Raw genomic sequence first — 24,880 nt, 5'->3', positions numbered from 1 at the left:
GCCCAGTGATTAAGAGAGCATACTGATCTTTTTTTTCCCTTTGGTCTTTTTTTGAGACACGGTTTCTCTGTGTAGCTTTGGCTGTCTTGGATTCTCTTTGTAGGCCAGGCTGGCCTCGAACTCACAGTGATCCACCTGCCTCTGCCTCCCGAATGCTGGGATTAAAGGCGTGCACTGCCGTGCCTGGCTGCATACTGCTTTTGCAGTGAACCCCAGTTTGTTTCCCAGAACCTCATCACGTTTACCTATCAGTCTATCTCTAGGTGATTCCTCTTTTGGCTTCTGTGGATACCTGCACTCACATGTGCATATACATCACGCCCCTGAGCCTCTCAATTATGCACATGATTAAAAGTGAAACAAATGTTTCAAGTGATAAAATTCCATGTTTAACATAATGTTGTGATACCATCCTTCACTTCTCCTGCCCTGACCTTTGAACTGCTCCTACCATACATCTTACTTTTACAGTTGTCCATGTGCTACTTTTATTTAGGCAATACATCAAATAAGATTATTTGAACTAAAGAAAATGTTACACATTTACCATATGATTGCAATTCCTGGTGTGTTTTTTATTTATTTATTTTTTAAATTTATTGTTACATTTCCACCCACTGGCGTTGTTTTTCTTCTGCTTGAACAACTTTCTTTCAAATGTATTGTAGTACCTAATTGCCAGTGGTAAATGCTTTTAGTACTTAAAAAAAAAAACAACCTGAATAAGTCTTTGTTTTATTTTCTTCTTCAACACAAAGATTTTCAGTTGACAGTCCTGTTAGGGCTTTACAGAAGCCACTTCTTGTTATTGACCATGGTCTTTCCAAGAGGGAATTTCTCCATCCTTATCTTTATTCTCCTGTGTAATAAATCTTTCCTTGCTTCTCCTTTTCACTGATTTTTGGCAATATGATAATGATGTGATTTTCTGTTTTCCTTCTATCTTTCATGTGCTGTTTTACTGATTTTTTTTTTGAAGCTGTGTATATGTATTTGTCTTCAAATTTGGCCATTTTTTTTATCTTCTAGTTTTGCTGTAGCCCCCTCCCCCATTTCAGAGATTTACGGAAAATGTTCCCACAATTTTCCATCTCAGTTCTCTTTGTCTAGACTCCTTGTGTGTTATTCTTAATGATTTTTGTTGCTGTTTCCAGGGGGCTAATGTTTACTCAAGCTTTACTGAACACGTGGGAAGAGGTTATAGTAATTCTGACAATGACATCAGCACTGGGATAGCTTTGAGGGGTCTATTTTTCTCTTCACTACAGCTGAAATTTTTTGGGGGGAACATTTTTAATACCATTTGCTAGATGTCAGTTATTGTGAACTTTATGTTGTTGGTGCTCGTTTTTGTATTCTTACTTATGTAGTCTTTCAGGTTAAGTTGTTTGGAAATAGATTTGGGATTGTGCTTTTGCCTATAAGATTTATTAGTCTCTAAGCCCTCTCAGGTCAGGCATGAGGAACAATCTTGGGGTCACCACATTCCTCCTCAGTCTTACTGCTTCCACATATTCTGAAAAGCCATTGTCTCCTTTCTCCTGCCCTGTCCCTGGCTTCCTGGCTGTTTCAAGTAGAAAGGTAAATCTAGTTCTTGCCACTTCAACTTAGCTGGAAACAAAATTGTGGCCCTTACTCTTAAATAATGTTTACTCTTATCTTTTAACACTGTGATTGCTATTCCCAATAGTGAGATTGGATTGGATTACATCCATAAACTGAGTTTCTTTCTTTCTTTCTTTCCCTCAGAGGTCAACACAATCAGGGACTCGAGTTTACAAAGGAGAGAAAACCACCAAGGCTGCTGCTGGTGACCTGCCAGCCTCTTGTCTTTTCCTTGTGACATGTTGATTCTTGATCAAAGCAGAACAACACCCATCTTCCAAGAACACAAGCTTCTTTGTTTTATTATTTTTGAAACCATACATTTTCAATTAAAATAGGACTATAGCAATTTTAACATCTTTGGAGATTACTCTACAGAAAATTCAATAGTGGAAAAAGTAAGATGGATTTCTATCTTGTAAGCTATAGCATGGGGGAACTAAAAACCTCCCTCCAGTGCTGTTTTTCTAATGCTGCCCTAGGACCTGTTGCCATCCCACAGGAAGATTCAAGGAGCTGCTTGGAATCATAAACAGGAGCATGAACTTTTCAGTCTCAAGCCAATCCTTGCTAGCATACTAGTCTATAGACCTTCACAGCATTGGCTGCAGTGTGGAGATAAAAATATACCTACTGGGAAAATCAGCCAAAGTCACAGGGATGAGCTTAGTGGACAGAGCAAGCCAAATCTAAATGGAAACTATTGACGAGTCACTTCCTTGTATCAGTGAGTTACAAATGTTATTTTACCTTTAAAAGACAGCACTGGGTAAGGGTGGCAGATATCTTCTGTCTCTCTCTTTTTATGTGTGTGTGCGCGCGCATGCGCACTACAGTGTAATTGTGGAGGTCAGAGGATAGCTATAGCACTTGCTCCTTGCATTTCACCTGAATTCATACACAATCTATCACTTTTTTTTTCTACATGTGCCAGGTCATCTGACCCACAGGCTTCTGGGGGATTCTCCTATCTCTGTCTCCCATCTCATTGTACTACTGTATCAGTTTTTATGTGGATTTTGAGGTCTTGGATTTAGGTCCTCCTTCTTGATCAGCAAGTGTCTTTGCCCACTGAGCCAGCAAAAGATCAGAGCTGTCTTAGCAAGAGAAGGGCTGGAAGCATCATGGAAGGATCAAAGGCTTGGGAGTTATACCAGAATAAGCTCTATAAAACATATGCATTCACTTAATCATATTTTATCCAGAAGCTCATCTTCAATCCCAGCTTTCTCAGCACCAACCACAAGGGAGTCTTTAGCTCCCCAGTTAACCAAAGCAACCACCTGATTCCTTTATAAAATAGCTTGGCACAGGTCTCTGAGACCTTCCAGTGCTAGTCCAGTTGTTTTTATGGAAAAGATCCTTGGTCTTTAGTTGTCTCTTTATCTCTGTGACTCCTGAATTTTGGGATGGTGATAAATAGTTTATCACATTGTACATCATTTATTCCTTAATACTTTTGAGAGCTGCCTTTCAGACCTATCAAAAGGCTAGGAAGAAATTAAATTTTCCTTAATATCGCAAACCATCTGATGCTGAGACCATTTGATATTAAAAAAAAAACAGTTTCACTTTTTAAAATTCTGATAGATTGCATATCTTACTGCAAAAAATCTTAAAGCAGTGCAAAAGGAATTAAGGAAAATAAAACTTGGGACTGGAGAGGAAGATCAGTATTTAGGAATGCTTGCTGCCTTTGCAGAGGACTGGACTTTGGTTCCCAGCACCCATCTCTGGGTTTCAGATCTGTGTAACTCCTCCTTCTGGGAAGATCCGACACCATCTTTTGGCCTATTAAGTATAAAACTGTTATAAGTACCTTGGAAATTTTAAATTATTTTTAAAAACTTAAAGGTACTGTTTTATGTGTTAATTAGAAACATTTTATTTATTCTCTCTATTTGTCAATATGAAAAAAGATCCTTTAAGTTTCAAAACAATCCATTTGGAGACATTTGCCTTTCACAACTGTTTGTTCCTCCCTCTTTTTAAACTAACCACCTTAAAGCATAATCTGAAAACATTTTGGGTATTAAGCTAGTTTATTTTCTAAACTTGCTGATGAGTTATAAAAAATTTGAGCAAAAATGGTATAATGGCTTGAAGCATTTCAAAATAAACTCCAACTATTTTGAAGCACTTGAAAATGTATTGAGCTTTAAAAAGCATTTATAAAACATTTAAATAAAAGTGATTACAAATTGCAGACAAAGTGTATCATGCTCATTAAATAGCTCCATCGTTGCAAATGCTTCTCCTGCCGGATCTTGTTTTCTAAGTTTAGAAAACACATTGGAAGTATGTTAATTTTTTAATCAAAAAATATAGATGAATTCCTTTCATTATGCCATTTTCTCTGTCCCTTCCCTATCTGGAATTAAGTGTCCCAATTCCTCCATTCACAGAATAACAATTTTTTAAGTGCCTACTGTATGGCAATAACTATTTCTTATCCTGGAAGCATAGCAAGAAATAAGAGCCCAGTGTATTTGGAGCTGAGGAGTTTACATTCTACTGTGGACGTCAGCAAAACACATAATGCTGATGTGTTAACCAGCTAGTCATTAGCTGTGATGGCCAGCTTTGTCATTGTGATGCAATCCAGCATCATCAGGGAAGAGACTCAGTGAGGGATTATCTACATTAGGATGGCATGTGGACCTGTCTGTGGGGAACTATCTGAATTAACTTAACTGATGAGGAAAACCTTAGCTCACTGTAGGCGGCACCATCCCCTAACCAGAAGGTCTGAACCATTAAGAGTGGAGAATTGAGCTGAGCATGTGCATGCATTCTTGACTGTGGGTGTGATATCACTAAATATTTGAATTTTCTGCCTCTAATGCTCCACAACGATGAACCGAAATCTAGACTTATAAGATGAAATAAATTATTTCCTCCCTAAGTTGCTTTATGTCAGGTTTATTACCACAGCAACACAAAGGAAACACTAGCAGACAGTGATTCTGGGATGTGGGAAATTCTGTAAGACGTATACCCTAGTGGGAGGAAGCTGGGTTATTGGAGAGTGTCTTTCCAAAGGATATCAGGATTTTAGCCATTCTTTGTGATTTTTTTCTTGGAAGTGATGAGTGAGGTGAATGTTTTCCCTCCATCAGTTGGTCTTCATTGCAATAGTCTCTTTTTCCACAGGCCCAAAGCTAGGAGGCCAAGTGCTCATAAACTAAAACCGTTGAACTCCGGCCAGAGCAAATCTTTCTACATTCTGGGATAACTTGAGAATTATGTCACTTATGAAAAGCTGACCAATGTGTCCAGTGATAAATTCTAAAGAGAAATAATGTAAAGAATTGGGGACAGAACTTTTTAAGTTAAGGTAGGGTGGGCTGAAAAGGACTTTGAAGGCACAGCTCTTGAGTAGAAGGCTACTTGGGGAAAATGAATCCTAGATTAATACGTAGCAGACACAAGAGCCCAAAGGCCCAATGTAGACATGCCTGGGGTGTATCAGGCCTTCCTAGGAGGTACTATGGCTGAAGTACTGTGAAGAAGAGGGAGAAAAGTTGGAGAGGATATCAAAGGTCAAGACATACTTGGGGTGGAATAAATTATATGGAACCTCCAGGCCATTGCAAGGGTGAGACTTACTCTCAAAGTGAAGCAGGAGGCTGGTGGTCCCTTTGGACATTGGCTGAATTATCTGTCTTATGTTTTAACATGATCACTCTGGCTACAGTTCTGTAAATGCAGGTGGTTGAGGGCCAGACTCCAGGCATCAGCTGGGGCTACATGACCATAGTACAGCTGAGGTAGAGAGTAAGTTTCCATCTTGAGTCAAGTGAGAAAATACTTGAGCTTTGGGTGTTGGAGTAGCTTAGGAGTCACGAATGAAGAAAAGAAGTCACGGCCATTCACCAAGCAGCCCAACAGGTGCTCTGCTCCAGAGTGTGTTTAGGGGTAATGCACTAAGGAGACTCATGGGTGAATAGGTTTGGGAGGGGATGTTGGAAGTTGGCGTGGGGCATTCTATACTTGTAGTGTCTCTCTCTCTCTGGGTAACCAAAAGGAGATGTCAGGTGGACAGCTGGTTATACATGTCTGAGTTCAGCAGCCAGGCCAATACTGGAGATGTCAATCTGGTAGCTGTTGGCCTGTGCCTTAGATTTAATGCCATTGGGCTGTTTTAGATCATCAGACTCTCTCTCTCTCTCTCTCTCTCTCTCTCTCTCTCTCTCTCTCTCTCTCTCTCTCTTTCTCAACACTCTTTATTGCTCTTATATTAGAAGCAATCTACATCCTTATGTTTAGCAAGATTCATTGGCTTTTATCTCTGTGTTGGAAGTTAGAAACTTGAATTCATTTTTGCGGTGACTTACAGTTAGCAGCCGTGTCTGGGTAAAGTAAGAGCCCAATTACTGTTTGCAGTGTGGAAATTATTTGAAAATAAGCAATTTCAGCTTCAGAAGCAATTTGTTTTGAAGCCAGGCAGTGTATAAGCATCCTGAAGTGTTGTAGGACTTTCTCTGATGGATGCACTCCTAATAGAAACCAGGGCAGCGTTCCTGCCCATTGTTCAGTCAATGGACCTTCTGAAATCATTATGCATTGCTGTACATTAAGAGAACTCCGAGAAACTAAATAATTGAGTGCTTATAATCTTTAGCATCAAGCCCTATTGCCTTCTGTATGGCCTGGAAAAGGCCATCACATCCAATTACAATTATCTTTCACATTTATTAAAAATTTCATCATCAATCAGTTAGGCATTTTACAAACACTGACACATGACCTGACATATATTCAGAGTGGAGAGATTTGCTGTGGAGAGGTGGTATTGCCCAGACAGAATTGCTACCCTCAGTGAGCTATTTCATAGCATGATATATTCGATTGTGTCATATCTGTAGATATTCCCCTTTTCTTCCCAGTGGCTGCTATCACTAGTTGATTGTATTTTTGTCCTGGGAATTCTGGATGTGGTCTAAAATTTTTTCTAGTGTCCCACTGGCAACTGGAGTTCATACATGAACTGAGAGCTGTTCCCCAGTCTATCTTCAGGCCTATTCAAAATGGATACAAGGAGTCAGCTTGAGCAAAGTGGAGCCCAGCTGGGAGAAGTGGAAGGCAGTTGCTCTTCCTGGTAGAGAGGAGAGTAGAGAAGAAGCAAGGAGACCTAGGGTTAAGTGTTTTGCTAGTTATACTATGACTTGTGTCAGGTCACTTTAATTTTAGGGCACTTTCTGTCTGGAGAGTCTTTTGTGGAAGGAATATTTTTACAGCAGCCTTCTCTTTATATGTCAAAGGTTACACTACAGCCAGAAGCAAATGTTTCTTCTATCCAAACATCTGCTACTAATCCTCTATTGGGCACTCATTCTGTGACTGGCTGGTACACTGCCGTGACATCAAGCCAACTAATCTTCCAAGCACCAGGATGTTATGATCTGTTCATATCCTTATTTGGCCAGGTGTGGTAGATTATGCCTTTAATCCCAGTATTCAGAAGGCTGACCAGAGCCTCATCATGAGCTTGAGGCCAGTCTGGGAATAAGTAGTGAGTCCAGTTCAGTCTAGCCTGGGCTACAGATAAAGAGCTTAACACACTCTCTCTCTCTCTCTCTCTCTCTCTCTCTCTCTCTCTCTCTCTCTCTCTCTCTCTCTCTCTCTCTCTCTCTCTCTCTCTCTCTCTCTGTTTATGTTTATGTTTGTTCAGGTATATATGTGTGGATGGGTATTCATGCATGTGTATGTACATGTAGAGGCCAGATAGCAACCTGGATGTCATTCCTCGGGCTCCATCTGTCATATTTATAGAGACATAATCTCTTAATGACATGGCTAATTCAGATAGATTGTCTGGTGGGAAAGCTTCAGGGATTGTTCTATCGCTGTCTTTCCAGAGATGGGATTACAAGTGTGCTCCATCCTCCTGATGTTTTAAATGTGGCTTTCTGGGGTTGAAACTCAGGCTTTCACGCTTGCACAGCAAGTATCTTACTGACTGAACCATCTCCTGAGCCTTAGTTTTAAAGAAAGACCATTTCTCTAAAAAGAAAAAGACCATAGGGTTGTCACATGGGTTTCTCTAAGATCCCACCATCTTTGCGATATCTCCATCAGCATGGAGTGACCCAAGACACAGCCTGAGGACCTCAAGGCTGGGAAACCACTCTGTCTTTTATTTTTATCTTCTCCTTGCATGTGACTAAGACAGCACTTTGAAATATCAGCATTAAGTCCTCAACCCCCAAGGAGACCACTTAAATTATAGATGATGCCAGCTCAAATCTGGGCTTTACAAAATATAGCAATTAGGAAGCAATTCTTCAAGGTTGCTTTGCAAGCTGACAAGGATGCTGTTTATGAAGTTATTCAGAATCCTCGCTCTACAGCCCAAGGGAAGCATCTTTCTCTGGCCTGTGCGTTAAGGGTTTCTCTGGAGCACTAGTATATGTTCGCCTGATGGGCCCCATGTATCTCAGAAGTCTCTGTGGCTTTCTTGATATACCGACTCTTAGACAACCAGGGCTAAGTTAGTAGCACTGTCCTAGGGTACTCAAAGACAGCTCACAGCTTGAAATTACTTTCTTTCCCCCCTGGTTTTTACACTTTTTCTGGTCTTTTTCCTTTTAATTTATTTTTTTTTCTGTGACATGTGCACTTTTGGAAGCCATCTTATATCCCTTTCAGAACAAGGGGGACCATCAGTAAAGACAAGTGAATCTCTTTATAAAATAACTCCCTACAAACAACTATAATGATCCTGGTCTCCCTTAATTGGCTTCAAGACTCAGAGTTTAACATTGCCTTTGATAGTGCTTTAAAGTGCAGTGCAAACAGTAACATTAGTATTGCTAGAGGTAGAAGGAAATGCTATCTAACAACTTCCAGGACAGCCACTATAGTGTGGCCAAAGTAGAGTGTGAGAGTCATCATTTCAAGATGAGTGCATGAGAATGAGGCAGGAGGAGGGGAGGATTTCAAGGAGAAGATTTCTCAGGGATAAGCCCTTTATGTCAAGAGATGGTGCTGGATTTGTTATAGCTTCTCATTGTTGAGAACTCTTATTAATGTGTAAGTATACATGAGTGTGCTCATATGTTTGTAGGGACAGGTTATGTGTGCTTATGTGTTTATGAGAGCATGTGTATGTGTATGTGCATTCATGTAGAGGTCAGAGGGCAACTTTGGGTATTTTTCCTCAGAGCACTGGCCATCTTGTTTTTGAGATAGGGTCTCCTATTGGCCTAAAGCATAAGAATTAGTTAGGCTGGCTGGTCAGGAGGCCCCAGGGGTCTATCTGTCTCTTCCTCTCCAGTTTCTAAACATGTTTCATGATGTCTGGCTACTAAGAAAATTATGTGAACATTTCATATATGCATGCAATGTGTTTTGATTATATTCCCTCTTACCTCCTGTCCCTAATTCCTCTCAGATCCACCCTTACCCTACATCCAACTTAATGTTATCTTTTAAATTGTCTTATAACCCACTGAGTCCAATTTATGTTGCCCTTATGCTCATGGGTATGTGGATATCCACTGGAGCATAGTGGATCTACCAAGGGTCACATGCTGATTTTCCATCTTCCAAGAGTCATCAACTGTCAATAGATCCTTGTCAAGGGGTAGGGCCGTAAGAAGAATACTAGCTGGATTAATTTTGTTCTCAAGAAAAGGTTTCTCTGTGTAGTCCTGGCTGTCCTAGACCTCACTCTGAAGACCAGGCTGGCCTTGAACTCAAAGACCCACCTGTCTCTGTGCTGGGATTAAATACATGCAGCACTATCACCACCATCACCACCATCACCACCATCACCACCATCACCACCATCACCACCATCGCCACCATCGCTGCCATCACCACCATCACCACCATCACCACCAGTACCACCACCATCACCACCATCACCACCATCACCACCATCGCCACCATCGCCACCATCACCACCATCACCACCATCACCACCAGTACCACCACCATCACCACCATCACCACCATCACCACCATCACCACCAGTACCACCACCATCACCACCATCACCGCCATCATCGCCATCACCACTACCCTGCATCCAACTGTAGTTGATGTGATTGTGTGAGTGTAGTTGTTCTTTTATGTTCAGAAGACACTGTGTTGCCATAGTCCTCCCCAATTGCTGGCCCTTCCAGTCTTTCTTCCCCTTCTTCCATGATAATCCAAGGGCCTTGAGAAGAAGTGAGACAGAGGAGATGTTCTATTTATTGTTGAGCATTCCACACACACTCACTTTCTGCACTTCAATCTGTTAACAGCTGTTTACTGCACAAAGAAACTTTTCAGACAAAGAACTGCACTAAGCTTTGGTATAGATATATGAACTTAGAGGGCAGTTTAACAAAATAATAATAGTAGGTTTACTCCTGGAAACCATTATTAGCTAGATATACCAATACTGTACATGCATTTCTTCCTATGAAGCTGACCTTAAATCCAATAAGATAGTGGTTGGTTACTCTTGAGACATGGGTGCCAATACTGCAGTCATATATGTTTATTTCCAGGTTGGTCATTATTGCCTAGACTTTTTAAGTGCATTCCAGGAGTCAATTAAACTCAGGTCTTTATGCTTCCATGGCAAGCAGTTTTATCAATTGAGCTATCGTCTTGGTCCTACATTTTATTTTTGAATCCTTATCATGAATGTGGGGGATATTATTCTCATTTTACTAATAAGGAAACATATTCAGAAAGCTTAGAGACAAGGCACGAGAACAGGATGGACGGATATTTTTGATGGTTTCTTGATTTCATCTTTATGGATATCTATTGGCATCATGTGCAGTTTTTAAACTCTTACCATTCTTCTCATGGTATGGATGTTGTATTAGTTATCTATCTATTGCTGTGATGAAGCACTGTACCAAGACAACTTATAAAAAGAGAGCATTTAATTGGGTTTACAGTCTGAGAGAGCTGGGGAAGGCAGAGCAAAGGCATGGAGGTAGGAGGCTGGAGTTAACAGCTGAAAGCTCACATCTTGATTCACAAGCAAGGAGACAGAGAGAACACACTGGGCACAGCTTGAGTCTTTTGGAACCTCAAATCCTGCCCCTAGTGACACACCTCCATCAATGAAGCCACACTAGTTAATCCTTTCTAAACAGTTCTCCTAGCTGGGGGTCAAGTGTTCAGTCATATGAGCCTATAAGGGCCATTTCCATCCAAACCACCACAGAAGTAGTGTCCCCTGTGGACACATGTGCTTGAGCACTTGGTAGAGAGCCCAGCTAGAGAAATGGCTATGTGGTATGCAAATGGTTGTGTGGTGTTCCTTGAGGTTTATAGCCCAGACCCAATTCTTGTTTTCTCTCCCTTTCTCTGCTTCCTGGTCTGCTGAGATTTGAGCAGCCTGCTTTCTCACTTCCACTGCCTCAGAGCTGTCATGCATGCCCTTCCATGATAGACTGTATCCTCCCTGACTAAAAGGTGAAATAAACCTCTTTCCTTCAAGTTGCTCTTGATTAGTTCTATGGTGAGAGCCATACAATTCCCCTCCAGGAAGCTGCAGCTTTCTGGCTGATCTCGCTGTCTTGCCCTAGCACTCCCTTCAGCTTCTTCACACCAGGGCGAGAGGGACAATAAATTTAAATTTGTGCACATGAGTTGCCTCCCTAAGACAATTCACAATAGCTTACTGTATATTTTATGAATAACTGGAGGAGAAGCACTCAAGGAATGATAACACAAAATAACAATAAAGAGATGGGAATGCTAATTTTATTGATTTGATTTGTGTATATTATACTCATTTATTAAAATATAATACTCTACCTTATAAATATTTATAATGATTTGGTGTTAATAAATGTTGTTAAAAAGTCTTGGGAGATTGGTGTATTAACTGCATTAATGAACATTACACATTATATGCATGTTTGAATTATCTTGCTATCTATAATCCCAGAATTTAGGAGGCTAAGACAGGAGGATTGGCACAAGTTCCAGGCCACACTATGCTATATATTAATCATAAACTAGGTTAGATACAGAGTGAGACCTTGTCTTAATAAAATCCCCAAATAGTTCCCCCAATCATTTCATTATATTACTGTACTCCAAAAAATATAAATAATTAAAATAATATTTTAAAAGTGTTTATTGGTTCTTTGTGAATTTCACATCATGAATCCTAATTGTGCTCCTCTCCCCCTCTTCTCCTCCACCCTTGCAAACATCCCCTCAACAGAGAAAAAACCCTGGAGCTTAACTGGATCTCCTCTCAGATATCCTGTTGTTGCCCTATGTCATGGAGATCCTGCAGTTTTGGATCTGTCAGACCAGCCCCTTCATGCACTCCAGCAGATCTTTGATGGGATAGATATTGGGATGAGCCAATTTAAACCCCTGGATCTGAGCCTGAGAGGTAGCTGAGCTGCTCAGCCTGCCAGTCAGTTCCCCTGCTGTCACAGCCTCAGGGCTGCCTCATCAGCTCTACTGTGCTGCCCAGCCTAGGTGCAGGGCCCCTCTCCTGTGTGTTGCAGCTGGTGAGAGACATGGTCAGTTCTCTCACTCTCATGATTCTATAAGGGTTAGAAGTTGGTGAGGGCAAAGAGAGGAAAGGGGATCTCTCCATTTCCAACACCACAGCACAGCAGACAAGAGGCAGGGCTGGCTTTTCTGAGTCCTGAAGTATGTGAGGGGCAGGGACATCTTTCCTACTCTGATGACCTCAGGGCCAGCTCTTCAGCCTGCTGTAGGGGGCAGGGGTGGGAAGAGATGCATCTCACCTTTGCTCATGTCACAGCATGACAGACAAGTGCCCAAGCTAACTCTCCCAAGCTCATGCCTTCGGGGCTACCTTACCCATACTCCACCACCAGAGTCAGCTCTACTGTGCTGCCCAAGCAAGGTGCAGTTGCCCACTTTCCAGAGTAGTGCTGCAGGTGAAGGGCAGGGCCAGCTCATCTTTTTTTTCATACCCTGGCACAAGTTCTCCTATCTATTGGAGGTGGTGAGGGCCTAAGGGAAAAGGAGAGTATCTCTCTCCCTCGTCCGTGCCACCCCATGAGAGACTAGTGGCAAGGCAAGCTTTCCCATGCTTATATCCTCAGGGCTGGTTCACTCGCAACTCCCACAATATGCAGGCTTCTCTCTTGAGTACTGCAGCTGGCTAGGAACAGATCAACTCTCCTCCTCTCATGCCACCAGAGCCAGATCTTCCATGATGCCCAGGTAAGAGGTGGGATCAATTCTGTACCACCGTCAGATACCAACATGTCCTGGGCGGTAGCCCAGACCAAAGAGATCTGCCTAGCCTTTGGTGGGAACAGACCTTTGCTGCTGCAGGGTCACTGATCCAGACATAGCCCCTGGTTGTAGCACAGCCAAGACCCTACCATGGTCCCAGGTGTTATCACTAACTACTCACATCAGGCTGGTCCTCCCTACCCTTGAGTCTCCAGTTCTGCCTCTCTTCACTTTGCCCACATTCTTCTGTTTCTCTTTCTCTCCCATTTCTCCATTTCCTTGTTCCTCTTAGTTTGTGCCAGGGGTCTCTGAGTTTCTGGGGTCATCTCTGGAGTGGTCTCAGGAGTGCTATGGCCCTTTCTTCTCTACAGTGGTTGTTCTAGCTTTGCTCTGCATTTTTTAATTTTTTTTTTTTTATTTTTTTTTTTTGTGGTGATCTGTATGCTCAACTTTCTCAGACTGAACATGTGTATTATTGCACTGGGCAGGGGTCATCTTGGGCATGGTCTACCCACCCCACAGACCATGGCACCAGACTGGTGGTTATCTAAGGCTAGCTCCCTGGCTGGGCTCCATAGTGCCAATCTGGTTGTTGTCTGGGGCTCACTCCTTGCCCGGCCAGCCTGAGTGGCCCTCTGAAAGGGTCATCTGTCCCAGGCAGGGTTCTTCTGGTCTCTGACTCTCTCCCTGCCCCAGGAGGCAGTTTCAGCCTATGTGGTCATCTCAGGCTAGCTCCCTGTCTGGGTCTCCGGTACCAGACTGGAGATAGTCTCAGGTTCATTTTTTTTTCCAGGGAATATTAGGCTACTAATAATTCTAATAATTCAGATTTTCACAAGTCAGAACACTGAGTGTAGTCATAGCCTCTCTCCTCTCTGCCACCTACTGACACACACATGTGACAAAGCAGCCACACCTGTAATGCTTTTGAGGGGTAGGCTTACAATAACATTTTAGAGATTGTGTCCTGTGAATTTTACTGTAGTCTTAACCCTGTTAGATATCTGAGAATGATCCTAAACTTGCCTGTATCTTCCGTGTGCTGGGGTCACAGTTGTGCCACACCCAGGTGATTAAGAAATAATAAAAAGAAAATGTAAAAACCCTCAAACAAAATAGAATGATTTGATGGTTTCTGTTTGTCCTTAAAGTTAAGTATGTTTGAAGACGGCCTTTGGCTGATAACTTCTCCAGTCTCATCCTGGTCACACTTGTTTTCTTTCTCTTACCCTCTACTATGGTGAATAGCATATGTTAGAATTATCTAGAGAGTTTGTCAAAGTACAAAATCCTACACCCCTGCTTCTGACAGATTCTGACTTAGAGGGTTTGAGTGGGTTGATGGGCACTTTCCCTCTGATCACAGAACATGTGAGTTCATCACTTGCCACTTTGATCTCCCATATTTTTATCTGCCTGTTTAGCTATCCCTTAGTCTTTGTTTTTTATATTATGCTTTTAGCCCTTCACTTTTCTGAACACCCTGGCGCTCATAGCATTGATGTCATTCACCCAGGTAGCATTATTTTCCCTATGTCTTTAATGTGCCAGATACTAGTCTAGGGTGCAGTGTGGAAGAAAACACACAGATTGTCATTATTAGGAACCCTCGAAAGCATTATATAACTATGGTGCCTGAAGAAAGGCTCCCTATTCTCTACGGTGGTTGTTCTAGTTTTGCCTTGCATTTCTTTGTGGTGATCCTTATGCTCAGTTTTCTCAGATTGAACATTCTGGGACAACACTGGTCAAATGCCTCTCACTGTGACAAAGCAACAGCCTGGCTGATATTTACATAACTGAAATTCAGACTTACTGAGTCACCCAATGTTGTAGTTTGCATGAGAATGACCACTATAGGCGCATATATTTGAATTCTTGCTTCCCAGTTGGTAGCACTGTTTAGGAAGGATTAGGAGGTGTGGCCTCATTGGAGGAGGTGTGTCACTGGGAGTGGGCTTTGAGGTTTCAAACACCTTACCATTCCCAGTAAGATCTCTGCCTCTCTCTGCATCTTGCATGTGGATCAGATGTGAGCTATCAGCTGCTGCTAAGCCTGCTTGTCTACTGCCATGCTGCCTACTATGATGGTATAAAACTGTAAGCCCCAATAAACTCCTTCTTTTATAAGTTGGCTTTGCCTTGGTCATAATGTCTCTTCACGTAATAGAAAATAACCAGGGGCACCTCTAGAACTGTTTTGTTTTTGTTTTAGATTTATTTATTACATATACAGTGTTCTGCATGCCTGTATGCCTTCACACCAGAAGAGGGCACCGGATCTCATCATAGATGGTTATGAGCCACCATGTGGTTGTTCGGAACTAAACTCAGGACCTCTGTAAGAACAGGCAGTGCTCTTATCCTCTGAGCCATCTCTCAGCCCTTCTAGAAGTATTTTGTTTTATTTTTTCATGAATCATTTTACCTTCATCCATACTCTCTGTGAGAGGCGATGCTTAAGTTTGTTTGCTTATTAATTCTTTGCATCACTGTTTACAGAACTGTTACATATCAGGCTGTACTCTAAGTCAAGGGATGCAAAGATTGCCGAAAACAGAAAAAGTCATAGACCTCATCTTCTAGTTGAGGGTAGAGATGGCAAAGGCAGTAGGACCTTGAGACATGTATGCCATTAGACATAAATTAACATAAATGACAAAAATAAATTTGAAGCCAGAAGGCAGAGATAAGTGCATCGAATGAAGGCAATTTTTAGTGGACTGGACTACAAAGATCTTGATAATGAGGTAATATTTAAGTGGAGAGCTGAAGAAGGCAGAGGGATGAATCAGTAAGCTAAACAAACACCTAAGAATTTCAACAGGGGACAAACAAGTTCAAGCATTGAGTTGCCTGTCACCTATAGAACACACAATGGCTTCATTGGGGGGTGATGAGAGACCTTCTCTGTTGTGGCAGCCAGCTACATTTCTGGGATTAGGTCTTGGATGAGACACAAGAAATGTGAATACAGCAGGTTCTCTGGGAGATTTAACTTCTACATGATCTGGTGTTCAGTTTCTCTAAAGCATGATTCTTTAAATTATGACAATGAAGGGGGAGTGAAGATTTTTGAAGTCCTTCTCCACTTAAACATTGCCTTCTGGCCCTAGCTCTGCTGTACCCAAATTTCTTAACAACAGCAACAACAATGACGATGACAACAATGGCAATTCAGTGGTATAAGTTTTGTGAAAATACGAAGTTCCTAAATTACTAGGAACTATTTTCAGATGTTTTCTTACCAGGAATGGTTTATCTAGAGGAGTGACTAGGTAAAGTTGAATTAGTTCATGCCTCTTCTATGTCATGGCATGTGTCTCACCACCACACTCACATATATTCTTTTACTTAGTGGAACTCATACTCACTTTTAGTACTACATGCAGCTACACCCAGTAACTAACACTATATTCCAGCTTCCCATGAAGTTATGAGGGTCTTGTGGTTAAGAGTTATCCCATGGCCAGAAAAAAGGAAGGGTGGTACATTCTATCTTTGCTGTTTCTCTTCTCCCACTTACTGACTAGATTAGAGACATAATGAGTGGGGTTTCAGAAATGATCACAGACTTTATAGGGTAGTAGGACATATGCCATCAACTGAATCAGAAGGCTGGACAGTGTCAATGTTTCTTGGATTCATAGAGTGTCATATTGGCTCTGCACTGCTTGCCTCCAGAAATGTTATGGGAGAAAATGAAAACCTTTTCACCCCTAAGCCTTTCTTAATTTGAGTGTGAGGTCACGCACAGCAAAATACAATTATAACTAACACATTTGGATTTAATGGAGCTACAGAGTTCTGGGAAAATAGCAAATGCAGGTGTTTATTTTATTTTTGAGTTTGAAAACTAAATGCAGTTAGAAAAGAGCTGTGAATGTACTTCAAAATGAGTTTTATTTTATTGCTTGTCTTTATTACAAAGTAGTGCATGATCATTTTGAAAAGAACACACAGGTAAAATAGAAAATGAAAGTATGACCATAGTTCTACCAGCTGGGAATGATCAGTTGATGCAGAGGCATATTAACTTTCATAATATAGAGCTATCTCAAAGGGCATAATATCCTGCAAAGAGTTTAATAACTTGATTTTCTAGTATTTATTAAGTAATACATTTTTGGGAGAGGATTTATTTATTTTATGTGCATGTGTGAATGCCTGCATGTAAGTATGGCCGTGCACCACACATAGCTATTGTGGGATATGCTGAACAGGGAACCAGTGACAGACAAAAGTAGCGATACTACCAAAGTCCAAATTAGTGAACCAGTAGTTTTCCTGGAGGTTGTTACAATATGGATGAGGGGTTGTTTATGGGAACAGAGATAACTTAGCATCACCAAGGTCCACCCCAGCATGTGTCACAGCTCATGCATGATAGCCAGAACCCTAGAGCACCCTGCGCAGCCTTCAGGCAGCTCATTTCTTCAGCATGCTCTCTCCAGGGGGATCACTTGATCTGAGCCTCTTCCAGGAAACTGAACTTATCTTTGTTTCTTTCAAGTAGCATAGCTGGCCCAAGCCTCTTTCAGGGGGCCCAGCTAGTCTGAGTGTATCTCTCAGCAGTCTTTACACATAGTTGGGGAGGAGGGCGGGACCTAGTGAAGCTTGTTGGTTGTGGGGACTTCCTGATATCTTTGAATTGTTGACTTCCTAAGCTTAAGCAGCTGTCCTGCAGAATGGAATATGTCACCTTCCTTAGAACATCCTGTGTCTTGATGAGCTTTCCTCCAAGATAGGTTTTATCTTACATGAAATTGCATCACAACAGTGTACAGTGCCTTCAAGTACCACTAGAGGGTGTTGGGTCTCCTAGATCTAGAGTTATAGATAGTTATGAGGCATAATGAAGGCGTTGGAAACTGAAATCAGGAGCTCTTCAGGAGCAGGGAGTACTTTTTAAAGTAATATTTTAAAAATATTTTACGTATACCTTTATATTATTATACATATATAAAATAAACTATGTAGAGGAAGAAGAACCATTAAACAATCAGAAGTTATATTAATGCTACATTCATAGTGTTTTGGTTATTTGTATTTGGCAACCTTGAAGAAAACATTTACCTATCTCAGTGAATCTGAATGTAATTCTGAATGTGAATCAATATTTATCGTATCTCATCTCTAACAACTTAAAACATCTATCTAGACCTAAAAACATCTTAACCCCTAAGCAACTAAGATTAGTTGTAAAATTAACCTAATTGTTCTTCAACCCCATCAGAGACTAGAGAATGAATAAAATTAATTACCTGACTAAACAGTAAGTGCAGGTTAGCATTTCAATTTTCCAATTGAAAAAAAAAATGACAGAAAGTTTGCTGCCTTAACAGTCACCCACATAACTCTCTATAATGTTGAAGTATCATCTTCAGCCTTCTGGCCCAAAATATCTGACATACATGTTTGTGAGGCAGGAACTATTGATGACTTGCTTACCCTGTCTTGGCAGAGTTTGGCCATTGACTCTACCTGCATCCAAACTTGCCTATTTTTAGGCAGAATTCTGTCAGTGGTCGAAATGAGGACATTTTGCCCAGTGGCTTGTTTGCCACATTTGAAGCCATCTCCTTAAGGAGGTTCTTTGATGTTCATCATCTTCTTTGTGGTAGACTGGGTGTTGCCAGGAGTTAATTATCTCATTGTCAAAAAATCCTTAAAACAATAAAAACATCTTTAAATGCCATATTCTGTAGGACTCTGAGGTTTTTGAAGACCTTATCAAACTATTTTACCTTATCTGTCTATAGAATCATACCTATCTGTTACACCTAGGATGTATATTCTTGTGATGTAAATAGATTAGTAATTGACAAGACCATGATTTAATAAATTGACAATTAACTTGTCTAACTTACTTATCCTAAACAGCCTGCAATAGTACTTTCAAGGTATTGGAGGTAAACCTTGTATTCTACTTGAGTGGTATGGGTACAATATCTTATATTAGAGTATATATATATATATATACATATATATAATATGTGAAGAAAATCTTAATTTTGAATTCTGTACCAATGTATCAAAGTTAAACTTATTTTGCATCAATATACAAATTTCTATAGCAATGAATTTAAAATAACCTTGTGAGCACAATTAAGGCCTTAAGTTGAGAAGTCAATTCAATAATCAACTTTTTGTTCTATCATTCCTATATATTTCTATATTTCCCCTTCTTTCCTTTTAAGCCCTATCTCCAAACCTAAGAAAGACAAAGGAAAAGAGAGACATCTCTGAATCCAACCTTGTTTTCTCTCTGGTTAAGACCAGTAGTAATTTATAACCAACTCCCAATGAAAATAAACATCCATAGCCCAAGAAAGCAACCAAAAACCTACCAAACCACTCTTAAGGGAAATGGGGCATCATTCTCTTATGATTTCTTCGGGCTGATTTGGGACAAATAATACCTTTGTAGGGGCTCAAATAAAATTGAGAAAAATGGTTAAGCAAGCTAGGATAGGATTTGTGGTCCAGTTTGTAAATGTTGAAAAAATTCCAGTCTTAATAGGAGTCTGGAATGCTGGGACAGTCTGAAATGCTGGATCAATTGGGAAGGGAAGCTTTTTTCAAAGCTGTCTTAGGAGCTGTCCTGTTCTGATGGAGAACAGCAACTAAAGCCCTTGGAGCTGGACCATGAAGGATGCAGGATGTCAGCGTCCAACACATCTACCGTGCTGAGAGGAATGAATCCTGTCAGGCCTGATGCAGATTCAATGTCCAGTTCTTCTATTCTGAAAAACATATAATTTTTCACATGCATTATATAGTCCTAAAAATTTAAGTGTATGAGGGGTGCAGGGTGCACATAACTATTAATGCTAGTTCTCTGCTCTTTGCATGAGCAGAAGAAAGACATCTGTAAATCTTCATTGATGCCTTATGAAGACTGGTATCTAATCCTAAATCACAGGGACTCTGTAACCAATAAGAAGCATTGTCTGTGCGTAGACTCTCATGTCTCAGCCAGCCTCAGAGCTATTCCCATGTAGTGGGAAAACTGCTTGTTCTGCAGTTTTAATTTTTTGCATCCCAATTGTAGTCCACTCCCTCATCACCTCCTGACCACACCTTCCCTCCATCTTCCCCTTCTGTCTCCTAGCCTTCAGAAAGGGGAGTCCTGCTCTCCTAATATCTGATCTCAGCTCATTAAGTCTCATCTGTACTACCTGAATCCTCTTCCTCCGTGGGCTTGCCAAGCTGCCCAGCCAGGGGAAAGTGATCCACATTGGGGGATCAGAGGCCATGTCAAAAGTAGTCTCTACTCCCCATATTATGAGACCCATGAGGAGACTGTGTTGCCTATGTACTGCCATTGAGTACTGTGCTTAGGTTCTCACCATGCATGGTCCTTGGTTGGTGCATCAGTCTCTGTAACAACCCCCTCCTCTGCCTAGATTTTTAGATGTACATTTTATTTATTATAATTTATTCACATTAACTCCCTTTGGGCCCCTACAAAGGTATTATTTGTCCCAAATCAGCCTGAAGAAACCATAAGAGAATAATGCCCCATTTCCCTTATGGGGGACTGGTTATCCCCTCCATCTTATCTTTCCATTGCCACCCTTCCTCCCTCTTCTGATTATTCCCCTCTCTCCCCTAGACCCCTGGAAACTGTCTATTATGTCTCATCAGGATAGTCTGCATCCCCTTCTACTGTGTGCCCATGATGCCATCTTGCCAAAAGGCAGTGACCAAATAGTGGGTACCTGAGTTCATGTCAGAGGTTCAGCAGCAGTCCTCCCTCTTCCCCTCACATGGAGAATTGGCAGTTCATTGGCTACATCTGAAAAAGGGATCTTGGTTCTCTGTATGCCTTGTCCTTGACTGGTGAATCAGTTTATGTAGATCCCCCCTCTACACAGGGCATACTTTTAACTGTTGAGTCATCTATCCAGCCTCTAATAATTTTTTTTTACTAAAGTCTTAGCATGTTGTGGCATACCATTCTATGATTGTGTCATACTTTATTTCATTAAACCTCAATAATTGAAATTTTACATAGTTAATAATGTTGTTATGTGTTTTTTGTTACTAAGTCTTGTCAAGGCACTTGAACACTCCCCTGAAGATAAACTACCAAAATAAACAAGATTGTGTAGATGTAAGAATGGGGCTAATTTTTCAGGGAAGAGACGCAGGGAGATTGGAAATCTGAAGTCAAGGTAACCTCAGTTGGCATTGATACAGATTAGCCCTAGAGGACTCAGTTGATGTCCATCATCAGTGGATGATGCTGATTGGACAGGCCTGAGCTGTGGACCCAACATTGATGAGCAGGAGTTGACAGCTTGGCAAAGTCACAGGATTGAAAGTTAGAAAAGGTATAACTTGTCTAACTGAGATTCCTGGGCAACTAGAGCATCAATATCACCTGGGAAGCTATTAGAAATGATGCCTATCATCAGAGACTTCAAGCAGAAGATGGGAAAAATACAGAGACTTACAGCCAGATGTTACACAGAGGGCAATCTTGGAACACACAGCTCTAAATGGAATGTGTCCATCAAATCCCTCCCCTCAGAGCTCATAGAAGAAGACTAAGGAAGAATGTAAGAGGCAGAAGGGGATGGAGGACACCAGAACAAGTCCCTGTGAATCAACTGGGCAAGGCTCATATAAATGTGTAGAGACTGAAGCATCAACAATACGGCCTACATGGGTCTGTATCAGGTCCTCTGTGTATATACTATAGCTTACAGTTCAGTATTTTTATGAGACTTCTGAGTGTATAAATGAGTGGGTCTATGATTCTTGTGCCTGCCTACTCTTAGGGCTCTTTTTCTTCTCTTGGGTTGCCTTGTCCAGCCTTAATGTGACAGTTTGGGTTTTATATTATTGTATTTTATTTTGCCATGTCTGGTTGTTATCTTCTAGAAGCCTGTTCTTTTCTCATGAGAGAAAGAAAAGGAGTGGATCCAGAAGGAATGAGAGGGTAAAAGGACTTGGAGAAATATGGGGAGGAGAAACTATAGTCAAGATATATTGTATGAAAAAATAATCTATTTTCCATAAGTGGAAAAATAATACAAAGAAAAGTGATGGCTAATCTCACAAATCTGTGTTTTGTGAAGGGTTTTTGGTGAATTACTTGCATGTGCAAGTCCAAGAACCACAACCCTAAGAGAAGGGCTTCCTCACAGGCATGGAAGAAGGATGCTAATGTAATGATTGCCTTTATTTATAATCCCTCAGTGGAAATAGAAAAATCACTCATATTTAATTAATTTATTTTTTTTTGCGCATGTGTGGGCTCATTTTATACTTTGAGACAGGATCTCTCACTGGACCTAGTGCCTACCATTCTATAAGACTATCTGACTGTCAAGCCCCAGGGATCCACTTCTCTCTGCCTTCCCAGAGCTGGAATTACAGATCCATGATATCATGCCAGTGGCTTTGTTTTGTTTGCTTACATAGGTATCAGAGAACCTAAAATCAGATTTTCATACTTGTGTAGTAAGCACTTAACTGACTGAAATATTTCCGCAGACCCTATATTTCATTTATTTAAAATCCAAGAGTCCTTCACAACGTAGAATGTAGGCTTCCTGAGGACAGATAGGAGAATTATCCATCTTTGTGTCCTCAGACAATACCAAGCACAATGCCTCAAATTTAGTAGGTGCGCTGACATCATCCACTTGTGCCTTCAAATTCATTAGTCATCCTTCTCCACTGTACTGCCAGTCTCCAAAGGCCAAACACTATATATCATCTTAATGGACTGTCACCTTCTCTGGATCCCTGTCTAGATGGCAGAAGTCTCTGAACAAAAATTAAAATAATATGAATGAAAAAGAAAATAAAGCATAAGGAGGCAAAAAAGCAAGAACAAGGTTTTCTTTTCAGAACACGGAAGTTTATTATTGTGTTTCCGTTGTCAAAATTAATGGTCTTGGTCTTTACTTCTTGCCTTTGTATAGGGCCAAAAGAGACATATCGGCTACTTTACCAACCTTAAAGCAGCCTCTAGGAATATTACCAATAGCATGACCTTTCCGACCAAACCCAGCAACCAGAACTTCAGCATTTTCCTCAATGAAGTTTAAACAGCCATCACCGGGCACGAACGCTGTGATCTTCTTTCCATTCTTGACAAGCTGCCCCCTCACACACTTCTGGATAGTAGAATTTGGCTGTTTGGCTTCAACCCATACTTTTTAGAGCACAATTCACTTTTCATGAGAGGCACCTCCCAAAGGACCGGCCTTCAGGGCTGTGCCCCCGTGGGCTTTCTTGTACTGCTTATCACGCTACTTCTGGTCTTGCTGGTGACTGCAGAGCTTGCTGGTGCTATGGATACCACAGCATTTGCCTATCTTGCCAGCGCCATGGGCCTGAGGGAAACAGGGGAAGATCAAGGTCTTCATTCCCTTGCTCTTCCATGGTGATGAATTGATCTTCCACAGATCACTGACCCCAGAAGAACTTTCACTATGGGAATCTCTCCTCCTAGGGTCTGGAGAGATCTCCTTCTCTTGGTCTGACTATCTTGGCTGTCTTGGGGTTCTTACACTGTCTATCGCCATCCGTATTGAACCTTTATAAGCTGCACAGACTTTCCAAGAAGTGTGTATGCTGGTTGTGCTGTGCCTCTTCTGCTGGCTTAATGCGCTGATAGATTCAATACCTAACCCCTATGTACTAATGCAGTCAGTGCTCATCTAAAATTTTTATTTGTTTGAAAACAAAGTATGCCTAAAATGTCCATCACATTAAGTCTTCTGGAAAATTCTTTTAAGATGAGTAACTTAAACATGTCCTTAATATTCTTAACAAAAATAAGTCCTAAATATTTTTTTATTCAATCCAGAGACATATTCTATTATTTGCATTTTAACCTGTAGGGAAGGATCTTGGCCATTCAGAGTTTATGGTGATAACTAAAGCCCTTTCTTTGAAGAAATTCCCAGAGTCTAATGCCTATCTATAAAGATGGTCAATTGTTTAATTTATTTTCAAAGATAATTTTTCAAAATTACAATGACACAAATTAGAGGCACTTTGAGTTATATTGTATGCCAAATAAATTAGTTTCTTTCTTGATGTATGTAAATTACACCTTGATATTTAGGAAGAGAAATGTCTCCTATGGCCATTGATGAGCCCTCACTCTGTGGTTAATAAATCAAGGATACAATTTGAGAATAAAATACTTTTTTATAAAATAGAATGTCAAGAGCTCCCTGTTAAATTCCCTGTAGCAATTAAGTTCTCAGGTGAGAAAATGCTTCTTGCCCAGTGGTTTATTAACTCTGCCATTCAGCTCACCATTTATAGGCGCCACTCTTCATAGTAAGTACATTAGGATGGCTTCTCATCCCATTCTAATGACAAGTCTGAGAAGAGGGATGGCTTGCTGTCCACCTCTTTCAATAGCGATGGAGACTATGGCTGTGCCAGTTTGCAGGCCCAGAGAAGAAGGAAGGATGGGAAATGACTTGTCTTGCCAGGTCATTGGTGTGGAGGTAATGTCTTCTGGGACTTTGTGTCATCTTGGGCAAGTGACTTCCATATGCCATGGGCATTTTCTCTTAAATTCTGCTCTAGCTTCATACATTCACTGTTCACAATTTTGCATTAATATGCATAGTCAGTTTTGTATGAGTACCATGACTTTTGAAATAATAATAATAATAATAATAATAATAATAATAATAATAATAATAATAATAAACAACACAGGGAGAAAAATAAAAGGAGAGTGTCGGGGTGGGGGTGGGGGATGTGAGGGAGAGGAGAATGAGAAAGAGATCTTCATTTGTTTGTGCCAGAATTCAAAGGCAGAACTCAATGCTTTATGCAAGTCATGGTATGTTTACTAGACTGAACAAGCACACCAGCTAGGAGATACACTTAACAGTTCCAAACTAAGTCATGCCACTCATAAAAACTGACCCTAGTTTAGCACTTACATTGCCCTGGCTGCTCTGAGTAGCTCTTTCTACAACCACAAACACTTAATGACTTGATTGTGATTATTTTTTCAGATGTGGGACTTGCCAGGGCTCAGGGCTTGCCAGCTGAGGCAATGACATAAGAACCCAAGGGACTTAGAGGTGGGAGA

General features: G+C 40.9%; 2 pseudogenes; both read right to left on the bottom strand.

Moving 5' to 3' along the window:
- Nucleotides 1–13,590: 13,590 nt before the first annotated feature.
- LOC127197783 (uncharacterized) lies at nucleotides 13,591–13,734 on the bottom strand (annotated as a pseudogene).
- Nucleotides 13,735–22,676: 8,942 nt separating this feature from the next.
- On the bottom strand, nucleotides 22,677–23,183 carry LOC127197655 (40S ribosomal protein S23-like; annotated as a pseudogene).
- Nucleotides 23,184–24,880: the final 1,697 nt, after the last annotated feature.

Source organism: Acomys russatus, chromosome 13 (genome assembly GCF_903995435.1).
Source record: "Acomys russatus chromosome 13, mAcoRus1.1, whole genome shotgun sequence".
NCBI classification, from domain to species: Eukaryota; Metazoa; Chordata; class Mammalia; order Rodentia; family Muridae; genus Acomys; species Acomys russatus.
Note: the sequence above shows the minus strand (reverse complement) of the source record. Positions and strands in the feature narration are given on the sequence as shown.